Consider the following 14592-nt stretch of genomic DNA (forward strand, 5'->3'; position numbering starts at 1 on the left):
AAATATACAATATTTGAAAACATGTTAAATTTTGATTTGTTTAGATGATTTATTTGATATTATATTAATAAATGGGTTAGGGTGATTTCAGATGAACTACTTAAACTATCATATGTATATTTAAAGGAATATAAGTGAAGTATGCCTAAAGACAAAAATATTGTAAATTTTTTTTTTGTTTCTATATATTAATCTTGTAATAATAATACAAATTAAAAATAATAATAAAATGATTTTTTATTTTTCATACATTTAAGTGTCACAAACATTGGATTTGTCTTTATTGAAGGAGTTATTTTATCATATGTGTATAATACACAAGTCAAAACTTAAGACTAATACAATTTAATATGGACCATAAAAATAAATCAGAGCTAAGAATATATTATGTAATTTGAAATTATGTTCATTTACATGATTATCATTCCTAACAATGATTTAAATAGAAGATATTGGAGTGACAAAGGCATTGGATATGGAAGAGAGAGTACTCATGTAGATCGAAACACCACAACCTTGGGTTTTAAAATTCTTGGCCTACACAGATATGGCATCTCCTTAGGTTTATTTTTCATTTAAGTTCAGAACTTATCTAGAATTTGTAGAAAATATTTAGAACCTTATTTAGACCATTGTTCTGTAGTTTTGGCATTGTTCATAAAATTTTAAATTTAAGACATCATAGAAGGGTCCGTGGACTTTATGTGTTCTATTATAGAATGATTATTTAGACTATTATTTTGCAGGAATGATATTGTCCATAAAATTTCAAATTTAAGACTTCTTAGAAGGGTTAATGGAATTTATGTGTTCTATTATAGAATCAGTTATATTGTTTTAGATTAAAAAATTTATTTTTTACATCTTAAGGGAACAAACATCATAGAAGGGTTACTTAAATTTATATATTCTATTATAAAATCAGATATATTGTTTTAGATTCAAAATTTTATTATCTACATCTTAAGAGAACATATCTTACTGAGTTGTATAATTTTTACATTATTTATGTTAAAAGAATATAAATTTTTTATCTATATAGTGTTTGAGATTATTTAAATTTTTCAACATAAAATTTTTTCAAATAAAAATAAATGTAAATTTTTATTGTAAAAACAATAAATACATTTTTTGTCACGTATAAAATTTTGATTGTTTAAAAAGATTATTGTTTTTTATGTATTTGATTTTGGATTGATCTGATCTAAAATATAATATTATATCATAATTTATATAGATGTAGTTTTTAAAAACTTTAAAAATAAAATTGTTAGTTTAAGATCTTTTTAAAGAATATTAATGCTAAATATATTATAATTTATCAATTATATTTAAGTAAAACAAAAATTTAGTAATTAAATAGATTAAAATTGATATTAGATATTTGAAAAAAAATAATTAATATAGGAGACTCAAATTCTCTTGAGTTTATTTCAAAATTAATGTTTAGTTCAATAAAATTTCTTAGAAATAATAAAGGGGTTTACCATTAGAATTAAATTGGTGACTATTAAATAGTGTTTTATTTCTAATGTAGTTCAAAATTTGAGCATCTTCATAGTTATTTTTAGATTATAATATTCTTTTTAAATTTATAATTTGGGTTTCTTCTTTTCTTTAAATGCAGTAAATCTTGCTATTAAAATTTCCTTTAGTCTATTTGCAAAATTTTATATTGCTTCTAACTTTTACCAATCCAGACATGTTACAACAATTCATACCTAAAGATGAGAACTTGATGCATTTGAATAGCGAGTCAAATGAGGAGGAGATTAAAAGCATTCTAAATTTATTTCGTGCTTCACTCATTGCATTTCCTCAAGAGAAAGCTATGGATGATGCAAAATCCTTTTCTACTAAATATTTGAAACAAGCTCTACCAAAGATAAATAATTTAAATCTTTCAAGAGAGGTATATATACTTATTTAAAGTTTTCCATGTTAAGTCTATGAATTCATTTCTAAAATGAAATTCTAATATATGTGATCTAATAGATAAAATTCAATTTAGAGTATGGTTGGCACACCAATGTACCTAGGTTGGAAACAAGGACCTATCTTGACATATATGGAGAAGATAGTTCATGGGCTTCCAAGACCATCAACAAGTAATTTCAATACCTTATATCATCTCTATCTATTCCTTGTTTAAAACTTTGGATGATAATTCAAAATTTAGCATTGAATATTTTATAAGTTTTTTATAGAAAAAAAAGTGAATATTTTAATTTTAACATTTATAAAATATTTTTATGATCCCTATGATAATTTCAAATCCTAATGTTTTAATTCTTGTAGTACTTTCTATAAAAAACTATTAGAATTGGCAAAGTTGGACTTTAATATGATTCAATCAGTGCAATAAAAAGAGCTTCAGATTCTCTCAAGGTGAGAAATTCATAATATATTATGTATAATTTGATGTTTAAATTTTTTTATAATTTCATTTGTAGTTGAATATCTAGAAAATAAAGTTTATCAAGCATTATGTGTACAATTTAGATGGTGGAGAGAGTTTGGGTTGTCTAAACTAGAGTTTTCTCGCCATTGTCATGTGGAATATTATCTTTGGGCAGCTGGAGGGTATATTGAGCCCAAATATTCTACTTTTAGAATTGGGTTTGCAAAGTTGTTTGCACTTGTCACATATTTGGATGATATTTATGATACATATGGAACTTTGGATGAGCTCAAAATATTCACAAAAGCCATTAAAAGGTATTTATTTATTATTATTGGTCAAGTAGGGTGATACAAAGGATTGGCCTAAACAAGCTAGTTATTTATCTAGGTACATTACTTTTCATTTTTTCTACTATTTATTTTGGTTAAGGATGGGAAAATGTAAATGCATTTAATTTTTCATTTTCTTAAGTGTGCTCACTCCAACACATTTCTATAGAAATTAATGTATAGTGAGAAATTAATTTAATGAATATTCATTTATATATTGAAAACATAGTAATAAATTATATTGTGTTTTATGCAAGGTGGGATTTATCAGCCACAAGGGACTTCCTGAATTTATGAAAGTGGCATTCAAGGATTTTGATGAAGCTCTAAGGGACATGGCTGAAGAGGCCAAGAAAAATCAAGGCAAAATCAAAGCAGAGACACACTTGACTATGCACGCAAAGCTGTATGGATTTATAAGTTTGAATTCATTTTAATAATTTAATAGATATATATTTATTTTACTTAATTTTTAAAATGTTGACCCATAGCATTACTATTTACATCCAATATATAATACTTTTAAAAATATGAACCCTTACGAAAAAGTGAAATGAATTGCATATATGATTTTAAATTGAAAAGGGAATAACATACAAAATAAGCTATATTTAAAATATTTTTCTTCTCAATTCCAGTAATTTATTGATCTATTTTTGTTTCCTTGTATTTAAAGAGTGTAGTTTTACTATCGTTTCTTATATTTATTAATTATTATAAAAAATAGGAATCTATATTGACCTAAAATCTATTTATTTATATAAAGTTTGTAAAAATTTATTGTAACTAATATTCACTTAGATGGTCTATTTACTTATTACCAAAAATAGAGTTACCTTTAATTTTATTATTTAGTATGTCAAAAAATTCTGCTTAATTTACAAAGTATTTTCCCTATATACCCTTTTAGTAGTTACAATATCTCTTTTATAAAAATGACATTCTTTGGGTCTCATTAATTTTTCATTTTTTTAATATATAATAGAAATATCAGAATGAAAAGAAATCGGTAGGTATTCATGAATATTAAAATGTTTGAAATTAAAAGATGTAACTAAAGGAACCCAACCAAAATAAGAAACACAAAACACATTCTATCAGTAAGATAGGATGATATGATAGGATGAGGGAGGGATTCTCCTATTGAAAACCTATCCAAATGTAAATTTAGCAAAAAGATAATTATAGACCTCCTATCCATTCTAATGTTTTTTGTGTAAGTGGCAACACTCTTCCCTAACTAGATAATATATGTACAAAAGAAACCATGACAATGATCTATGCGTACCTTAATTCCCCTCCATAAGAAATAAGCATAGTTTGTTCATTAAAGAGGCATCAGGAAGTAGCTCCAATTAGATAGGTGATTCCATTACTGGGAAGATAATAAAAAGATGTTTTGAGTAGAATAATGATGATAGTACAAAGAACACTCCATAGGTTCTTGATGAGGTAGTAGAAGCACATAGCAATTTTAGTGTCAAGTTAAATATCTATTTCTACATCTAAAATAAACATAGGTAAAAACATAGATCTAGAATGCGAAAAAAATCTATAGCATTTCTATTTAAAATAACATAATTTTTAGCAAGATAAATTTGAGTACACTATTTGGAGAAATTTTTAATTTTAATATTGTAAATAGGCCATGAGATTGTATCTCACAAAATAACAATGGAATATGAAATATTAAATGAAGGGAAAAATTATTTGTCCACTTTGAAACATTTTAGAAATTGGAAAATCCCAATGCAATGTTTAAATGACTCCAATATTCAAAAAGATAGAAAGTTTAAGATGATAAAATAATTATTCATCATATTTTATATGAATTAGAAGTCCGAGGTAAAGTAAACATTCCTAAAATGATGATAAATAGTGGGAAAAAATTTAAATTAAAAAAAAAGAAATATGCAAGCCTATTTTAAAAGTAGAATTTTATACCTATCGCATATCATAGTTATAAAAGACATGGGAGAAAATACTAAGCACCCTATAAGGATTAGCTATAATTCCTAGATATAATGTTGAAATTTTATGGCCAATATTGCCACACAACTATTAAAATTATTTTTTCTCTCCCTCTCACTACATATATATAATTTTCTATTCATCTCTTTAACTGAAAAAATGTAGATAGATTATAATTATTTTATTAAAAAGAGTAAATTTTAGGTTATTTTTTTTTCTCTATAGGAGACCTAGTATACAAGGTGGAGGTATATTAAATATTTCTTTTTGTTTTTTAATTTCACTTTAATATATTAGTTTTACTTGCAATACCAATATGAATACAATGTTGAAAACTTAAATATTGTATCCATTTCCATTTCTCCATTAAATTAGATATTATATTATACATACTTAATATGGTCAACTTAATAATAATATACTAGTTTTACTCAACAATTTAAAGCAATTTGAATTGTATTTTTAAAGATTTATATGGTTATTTGACTTAATATCTATTTTCCAGGTTGATTTGGTTGTTTTTTCTTGTTAATTTTGTTATCATAAAATATTAATATTAACTTGGAATATTTTTTGAATGTAGTGGGAAGTTTATATAGATGCCTACATGAAAGAAGCAGAGTGGCTTGCTATGGGTTATACACCATCTCTAGAGGAATATTTAGAGAATGGAAAAATGAGTGTTGGGTCCCGTGTTGTGACCTTGCAACTCGTATTAACTTTAGAAGCACCTCTTTCTGATGAAATTCTCAAAGAAATTGATTATCCATCAAGGTTTGATGAGTTATTATGCTTAACCCTCAGATTAAGAGGTGACACAAGGAATTTTAAGGTATGTTATATATTTGAAAAATGTAACATTCATAGCCTCATGTTTCTTTGTATATGATCAATTAAAATAGATTTTGGTTAGCCATAATTTACATCCCACAAAAAAATAATGGTTGTTGTGAAGGCTGAGGCGGATCATGGATAAGTGGTATCATGTATAACATGTTACATGATAGACCACCCTGGATCCAATGAGGGAGATGCACTAAACTATCTCAATTCTTTAATTGATGAAAGACTTAAAGAATTGAATTGGGAATATTTGAAACCAGATAATGTTCCATTAGTTAGCAAAGATAATGCATATCATTTATCAAAAGGTCTTCAACTTTTGTACAAAGAAAGAGATGGATTTAGTGTCTCTAGCATTGAGACAAAGAATCTTATTAGCAAAATTACGATTGAACCAATACCAATATGACTTTTGAATTGGTTCATGTATTTATAAGTGGAATATCATCATGTAATAGAGTCTCCTACCTTCATCAATATTATATATATTGAAAATAAGTAACTTATCATAACTTATTATTTTATAGAATAAAAGTCACCATATTTTCTTTCTTAATTTATATCAAATTGTAAGGTTTTCCAAAATATAAATATCTTTGGGTGATTTTTTTAAATTTAATTTCATAATATTTTTATTGTTTGGGACTACAAATAATTACCGCTTGTCCTACAACTATAATTAAATGTCACTCCATAATTTTCACTCAAATTGATATAATTTAATAATTACTTATGTTTTAAAAATGCGATGCTTTATTAATGATAAATCTATTTAAATATATAAAACAATTTATGTTTCTAAAAAAGGTGAAGAATCAATTACAAGCCTCACCTAGAATAATTTTTTTAGGAAACAAAATGATTAGGAGTTCAAACCATAAAATAATTTCTACAACCTCAATTGAAGAATTTGGTGATAATTAAACCTATCAAAGTCATACAAGACTACTAAGCAAACAACACTAATAAAAATTTAAGATAATGATGATTCATCATCTCAAAATACTCTAGTTTTTCTCTAAGAGTAAGGAAAATAAGTTAAAATTGAGCTCTCCATAGTTGAATAAATGTTAACATTGATTAAAACCTTGACATAAAAATGAAACATTTCTTTTTGGTTATGATTTTCTCACACTATTCTTGTTATTTGAAGGATTGGTGAGATATTCGAACAAAATGAGAGGAAATACCAATCCATTTCCTAACTCTTGGGCTAAACGAAGAATCCTAAACCCTTAGAGCCACATTTAAGATGAAAATTTGCCCAAAAAACCCTTAGAGCCACATTTAAGATGAAAATCATCAAAAGGGAATTTATTACCATTATTATTCTCCTTTATTTCCTTTTTTTCCCATGTATTCATCCTCGATTAGCTTTGGGACTACAATTTACTTTTTACTTAAAAAATTAAAAAATTTCTAGTTATATATTTGTAAGAATTTGTCTACAACTATTCAAAAATTTACTTTTAATTTAAAAATATCTAGCTATATAATTGTAAGAATTTGTCTACAAACAATTCATCTTCCTTGAATTTCAAGTATTGAAAGACAAAAAATTCAACCTTAGTGTCACATGATACATCCAAGTCACCATCACTTTTTCTCCTTAAAGAATAGGTAGTGTTTTGAGAATGTTATCTATTGATTATCAAATATTATTTTTGTATATGACTTCTTATTCATCCTATATTTAACTAAAATAAACTATATAATAAACACTCCATGTATATAATGTTCTACATTGAATTATCATAAGGTAAAATTGTTGGCATTACAGTAAGAAAGATTGTTGATATTCAATACGGATATTGAGAAGGTTGTTGAAGATTATTGATATAACTGAAGAAGGATGATAACTATCTTTGTAACATTATTTTGTCATTGATCTCAAGAAATTGATTATCTGATTTAGTATGATGTTGCCATATCTTGATAAGATTGATTAGAAGAGAATTAAGATGTCGGTAAAAGACACAGAAAGAATGTGATGAATAAAGGGAGGAATAAGTTATTCAATGGGCAACTATTACCGAGTTGGACAATGATGAGATCATGATGTTTAGATTGTTTTGATATCCTACATATGTTGTTGATTGTAAGGTTAATACTATACTATGTTACCAAGCAAGGAACCTAGTCGGTAAACCCTAAGGAACCTAGTCGGTAAACCCTAAGTTATTGATATCAGTTAATGAAGATGAAATGTCTACCGAGTAAAGTTTAGTATTTACCGAGTTACAACTGAGTTATGATAGTGCACATGGGATGGATAAAAGCATTATTTAATGAAGGACAATGATTAGCTGAAAATGTATAAATGATTGGTATGTCGTATATGAAGTTTGTTAAGGATCTATGGCAAAGGAAAATAAATAGAAAGATCTACAGTGCAGATTGAACCGCAATAACCTTATGCAAGTTCCAAGAAGGGAATGCAAGTCCCGTGGTAAGGTAAAACATTTTCAGATCAAAAGGATATATTGAACCTAGTCAAGTTTGAAGATCTGATGGCTAAGATTGATCATGGGAAATGTGATCAAGGAGATTTAGTGGTTAGCAATTGTTTATAAATAAGGAATTGTTGATAGACAATGTATGCGGGCAAGTGTATGCATAGGGATGCTACAAATTAATTACCGAGCACAGAAGCTTGAAGACCTATTTGAATAACAGAGTAGAGAGCCCAGTAGAGGGACAAGATAAGTCCTATGACAAAATTGTTTTGAGCAAATAAGAATCTGCTTTAGCATTTTAGATGTGAAGTTGCAGATAGATTTTATTACTGTTATTTTATAAGTGACAGAAAATCTCTTAACCGAGTGAATTTAACAGTCTTATATGTAAACTCTCTAGCAAGGTAACATTCTAAGTGAGTGTTTGAAATCCTTTAACAAGGTCACTTCTCACAAAGTGAAGATCCTAACAGATTTGAGGGAAATCCCTTAACCGGGTCACATCTAGCAATGTGATTGTAATCTTTAATAGGATTTGCTTTTAACCGAGCATACTCTAGAAGAGTATATTTCTTAGTGGGTCCGAAATCCCACAGTGGTTTTTCCCTATTTGGGTTTCCACATTAATTATGGTGTTATGAGTGTTGTTATGATTATGTGTTCTTAAGTTTGCATGTTTAATAGTTTTTGGTTAAGTTGCTGAAGTATAGGTTACCGAGGTTGAATCTGTTGATTTATGGAAGTTTAAGTTTGTATCAAAACTAACAATTGGTATCAGAGCTAAGGACTCCGGAAGAAAAAATTTAAAGGTACTTGAGGCAAAGATCCGAAGATGTATAAAAGGGATGCATCGAAGCTAAACAAGTCAAGTTTCTCCACATGGCAGAAAAGGATGAAGCTACATTTATTAGGAATTGGAGAATATGCAACATATTATCTGGAGAATGATTACATTGCACTGAGCACCAACCCTATGACCTTGGAAGATATTAAAGTAAAGCAAGAACATATTCAAGCTATGATTGAAATAACATCAGCATTGACCGACTCAGAGTTTAATGATCTAGAAGGCTGCAATGATGCAAAAGCAATGTGGACTAACCTCACATCTATGTATGGAGGTGATGAACATGTTCAAAGAGAAAAATTAGATAGTCTAAGAGGACAACTTGAATCCATGAGGATGAATGAAGGTGAGAACATAACCCAATACAGTACAAGACTAAAGGAGATTGTCAATCAAATTAAAGGAGCGGGTGGAACTATTGAAGAAAAGGATATAACAAGTAAGTTGTTGAGAACCCTTCTACTAGCTTATCCTATTTGAGTCTCTGCAATCAATGAATTGAGGTTTGTACCTAAGATGCTAGTTTCTTTGGATGCTACTATTGATAAGCTACATGCATTTGAGTTAAGTAATTTTGATAACAGCGGGTCTTTGGTAAATAAAGTAGAATCTGCATTCTATTCTTTTCATATTGGTGAATCTGATGATTACAATGATAGAATGAGTAAGTACTCTGAAGGAGATCACAGTGGAGAAAGTGAAAGATTTTGCATGAACATGGAAAAAGTGCACAGACTGTATGAGGAAATCAAGAAGCAAGAAGAATTTGAAGCATTATTAGCCAGAAGGTTACCGAGAGGAAAAGGTAAGTATAAAGGAAAGCTACCTTTAAAATGTTTCAATTATGATAAAATAGGACATATGGTTTCTAACTGCCCTGACAAAGAATCTAGTGAAAAGAGAGAATATCGAGATAACAGGCAGAAAGATAACCAATACAGAGGACACCGAGACTTTAGAAGGAGAGATTGAAAGACAGTCTAGTAGTAGATGAGGAATCCAATGATGACAAATCTGATGAAACTGGTACTAAGGAAGTTATTTATGTGGCTATTAAAGATGGATCTGATGAGGAAAGGTATGAAGAAAAAGCCCTAATATCTCACATAAATAATAATGATTCTTGGATCATAGACAGTGGATGCTCACATCATATGACAGGTGATAAACACAAGTTTGTTAAATTAGAGGACTATGATGGAGGCTATGTAAGATTTGGTAATGATGCACCATGTCTGGTGAAAGGTAAAGGATCTATAACACTTCTTGACAATGCTAAATGTGATGATGTATATTGGGTTGAAGGATTGAAATACAATTTGTTGAGTGTAGTACAACTAAACAATACAGGATACCGAATAGAATTTCAGAAAGGAATTGTCAAAGTTCATGACAAACATGGAAAGTTAGTTGCTACCAGGACACAAACAAAAGGTAATACATTTCATCTTGACTCAACTTGGAACAAGTGTCTTTATGCAAAGATAGATGAGATAATACTTGGTTATGACATAGAAGGTTTTGTCATGTAAATTTTTATAATCTGATCAAAATAAGTAAGAAGCACTGAGTAAGAGGCCTACCGAGTCTTGAAAACCCTGAGAATGCTATGTGTCAAGGATGCCAAATGGGTAAGATGACAAGATCAAGCTTTACAAGTAAGTCCTACACTTCTAAAGGAATTTTAGATCTAGTACACATTGATCTTTGTGGTCCTATGAAAGTTCAAAGTTATTATGGTGATAAATATTTCATATTATTTGTGGATGATTACTCAAGGATGATGTCAGTTATGTTTTTAAAAGAAAAATCAGAAGCTTTTCAAATGTTCAAATGGTACAAGGCAAGAGTTGAAAATGAAACAGGAAGACAACTGAAATGTCTTAGATCTGATAGAGGAGGAGAATTCACTTATGATGAATTTAACTTATACTGAAATGATCATGGTATAAAGAGTCAAGTATCTACACCGAGAACACCCCAGCAAAATGGGATAGCCGAGAGAAGAAACAGATCAATTGTGGATTGTGCAAGAACCTTGATGATAGAAAAGAGGGTACCTCAAACATTTTGGAGAGAAGTAATCAGCACTACAGTTTACACACTGAACTAAGTTCAACTGAAGAAAGGAACTATGAAGACACCATATGAGATCTGGTATGACAAGAAACCTAATGTAAGTTACTTTAAAATCTTTGGAAGTAGATGCTATGTTCACAAAGATGACAGAAATGGAAAGTTTGATCAAAAAAGTGAAGGAACATTTCTTGGTTATTCTTCTAGAAGTAAAGCATTTAAATGTCTGATAAAATCATCTAACAAAATAGTGGAAAGTGCAAATGTGAAAATTGATGAATTTGCAGAAGCAAATGATGAAGGAAATTCCAAAGAACCAGAAGATTATGAAGAATTTATTTATGTTCAACCGAGAAGTACTACCGAGGATAATGCTGAAGAAAATGAAGATAATGTCCAGCTACCGAGTGATGAAGAAGATCATATAGAACCTACTGAGCCTATATTAGCCAAATATGTCAGAAGATGTCATGCATCAAGTTAGATTATAGGAGCTAAAGATGATCCAGTGATAACAAGAAACAAACTGAGACAGAACACATGTCTAATTTCTGAATTTGAACCGAGAATAGTGAAAGAAGAATTTAACAGTGAAGATTGGGTAAATGCTATGACAGAAGAGATTGATCAAATCAAGAAGAATGACACATGGACACTAATCCCAAGACCAAAGGACAAAAATGTAATCGATACTAAGTGGATTTTCAGGAATAAGCTAAATGGAAAAGGTTAGGTCATTTGCAAAAAAGCAAGACTAGTTTGCAAAGGTTATGCTCAAGAAGAACGAATAGATTATGGTGAAACTTTTGCACCTGTGGCTAGACTTGAGGGAGTAAGAACATTGTTGGCATATGTTGCTTTCAAAAATTTCAAGGTATATCAAATGTATATTAAATCTGCATTTTTGAATGGTATATTAGAAGAAGTTTTCATTGAACAACCTAAAGGATTTGTTGAAGACAAGAGTAAAGATTAGGTATGCAAACTGAACAAAGCTTTATATGGTCTGAAACAAGCACCTAGAGAATGGTATGAAAGATTGCACTCTTATTTAATCAAGATTTTTTTTATAAGGACAAGTGAAAACAACAATATGTACATGAAGAAAGATGAGGACAATGGAATATTGATCTTAGCCATATTTGTTGATGGCATTATATTTTGTGGTAATGACTCCTTATGCAAGAACTTTGGAAATGAAATGTGCAAACAATTTGAGATGTCACTAATTGGTGAAATAAAGTATTTTATAGGTTTACAGATATTGCAAATGAAAGATGAGATTTTCATTACTCAATCCAAGTACATAAAGGAAATCTTGAAGAAATTTGGAATGGAGTATTCTAAACCAATAAGTACTCCTATGACTACTAACTATAAATTATCAAAGACTGATGAATCTGCATCTGTTCGTGAGATGCTTTACTGATCTATGATTGGAAAATTGCAATATGTTGTGCATAGTAGACCGGATATAGCACATGCAGTAGGTATTGTAGCAAGATTCTTTGCAGGTCCTAAGGAAACTCATATGACAGCAATCAAGAGAATTTTCAGATACCCGAGAGGCACGAAAGATTATGGCTTAGTATATGGAAAGAGAAAAAAATTTGATTTAAAAGTTTATACTGATGCTGATTGGGTGGGCAACATAGATGATAGGAAAAGCACAAGTGGTGGAGCTTTCTTTTTGGGAGAAAGACTAGTAAGTTGGCTTAGCAAGAAACAAGGATGTATTTCTCAATCTATAGCAGAAGCTGAATATGTTGTTGCAGCATTGAATTGTACCAATATAGCATGGATCAAACAACTATTGGAAGGTATAAATGAGAAAGTTACCGAGCCAGTAACTATATTCTGTGATAATACTAGTGCCATTAACATTTCAAAGAATCTAGTGATGCACTCTAATACAAAGCATATATCTATAAAGTATCACTATCTCAGAGAAGAAGTTCAAGAGTAGAAAGTTGTGCTAGAATATATAAGTTTAAAGGAGCAATTAGCAGACATCTTCACAAAGCCACTACCAAGGGACACTTTTGAGTATTTCAGAAGCAAGTTAGGGGTCCTACCCCTATCTTCTAATCACTGACCGAGTTTAGTGAATGAATCAATTCGATGAATCTACAAAATATTATGTGTGGATCGATGTTGATTTATGCACTTTAGGAGGTCACCTAAAGTTGTGCAAAAAAAGGACTAGAGACAAGTTGATTTGACTGAAACTGAGATGTTACACAACAAGGAAAATCACTTCACAGAGGAAGGAATCATGATTTAGTTCTTTTACTTTTTGGCATTGTTGTCAAAGGGGGAGAAGACTAAATGGTTGTAAGACTAAATGGTTGACTGCATGATAAAGCTTTGAATGATGGAAATAACAGAAGACTAATGATAGGGGGAGTAGATTGAAAAATGAAGAAGATTAAATGCAAGTCAATAGATCAAAAGTCTATTGAAAATGGAGAAGACTTTAGAAGACAACAGATCAAGGACAACAAGAGAAGTCTAACAACAATCTGAATCTGAATCAATTTGAATATCTTGTTGGTACAACCATTTAATTGTTGGTTTTTCCATCAATACCAAAGGGGGAGATTGTTGGCACTAGAGTAAGAAAGATTGTTGATATTCAATAAGGATATTGAGAAGGTTGTTGAAGATCATTGATATAACTGAAGAAGATGATAACTATCTTTATAACATTATTTTGTCATTGATGTCAAGAAATTGATTATCTGATTCAGTATGATGTTGCCATATCTTGAGCCGATTGATTAGAAGAGAATTAAGATGTCGGTAAAAGACACAGAAAGAATGTGATGAATAAAGGGAGGAATAAGTTATTCAATGGGAAACTATTACCGAGTTAGACAATGATGAGATCATGATGTTTAAATTGTTTTGATATCCTACATATGTTGTTGATTGTAAGGTTAATACTATACTATGTTACCGAGCAAGGAACCTATTCGGTAAACCCTAAGGTTATAGATATCGGTTAATGAAGGCGAAATGTCTATCGAGTAAAGTTTAGTATTTCTTGAGCTACAACTGAGTTATGACAGTGTGCATGGGATGGATAAAAGCATTATTTAATGAAGGACAATGATTAGCAGGAAATGTATAAATGATTGGTGTGCCGTGTATGAAGTTTTCTAAGGATCTATGGCAAAGGAAAATCGGCAGAAAGATCTACAGTGCAGATTGAACCACAATAACCTTATGCAAGTTCCAAGAAGGGAATGCAAGTCCCAAGGTAAGGTAAAACATTTTCAGATTGAAAGGATACATTGAACCTAGTCAATTTTTAAGATCTGATGGCTAAGATTGATCATGGGAAATGTGATCAAGGAGATTTAGCGGTTAGCAATTGTTTATATATAAGGAATTGTTGATAAACAATGTATGTGGGCAAGTGTATGCACAGGGATGCTACATAGTGATTACCGAGCACAGAAGTTTGAAAACCTGTTTGAATAACACAATAGAGAGCCCAACAGAGGGACAAGATAAGTCCTATGACAAGATTGTTTTGAGCAAATAAGAATCTGCTTTAGCATTTTAGATGTGAAGTTGCAGGTAGATTTTATTACTGTTATTTTGTAAGTGACAGAAAATCTCTTAACCGAGTGGACTTAACAATCTTATATGTAAACCCTC

At 29.8% G+C, this 14592-nt stretch overlaps 1 pseudogene; it reads left to right on the top strand.

The window, feature by feature from the left end:
• Positions 1 to 414: 414 nt before the first annotated feature.
• On the top strand, positions 415 to 6044 carry LOC131061199 (alpha pinene synthase, chloroplastic-like; annotated as a pseudogene).
• Positions 6045 to 14592: the final 8548 nt, after the last annotated feature.

Source organism: Cryptomeria japonica, chromosome 7 (assembly GCF_030272615.1).
Source record: "Cryptomeria japonica chromosome 7, Sugi_1.0, whole genome shotgun sequence".
Lineage (NCBI taxonomy): Eukaryota > Viridiplantae > Streptophyta > Pinopsida > Cupressales > Cupressaceae > Cryptomeria > Cryptomeria japonica.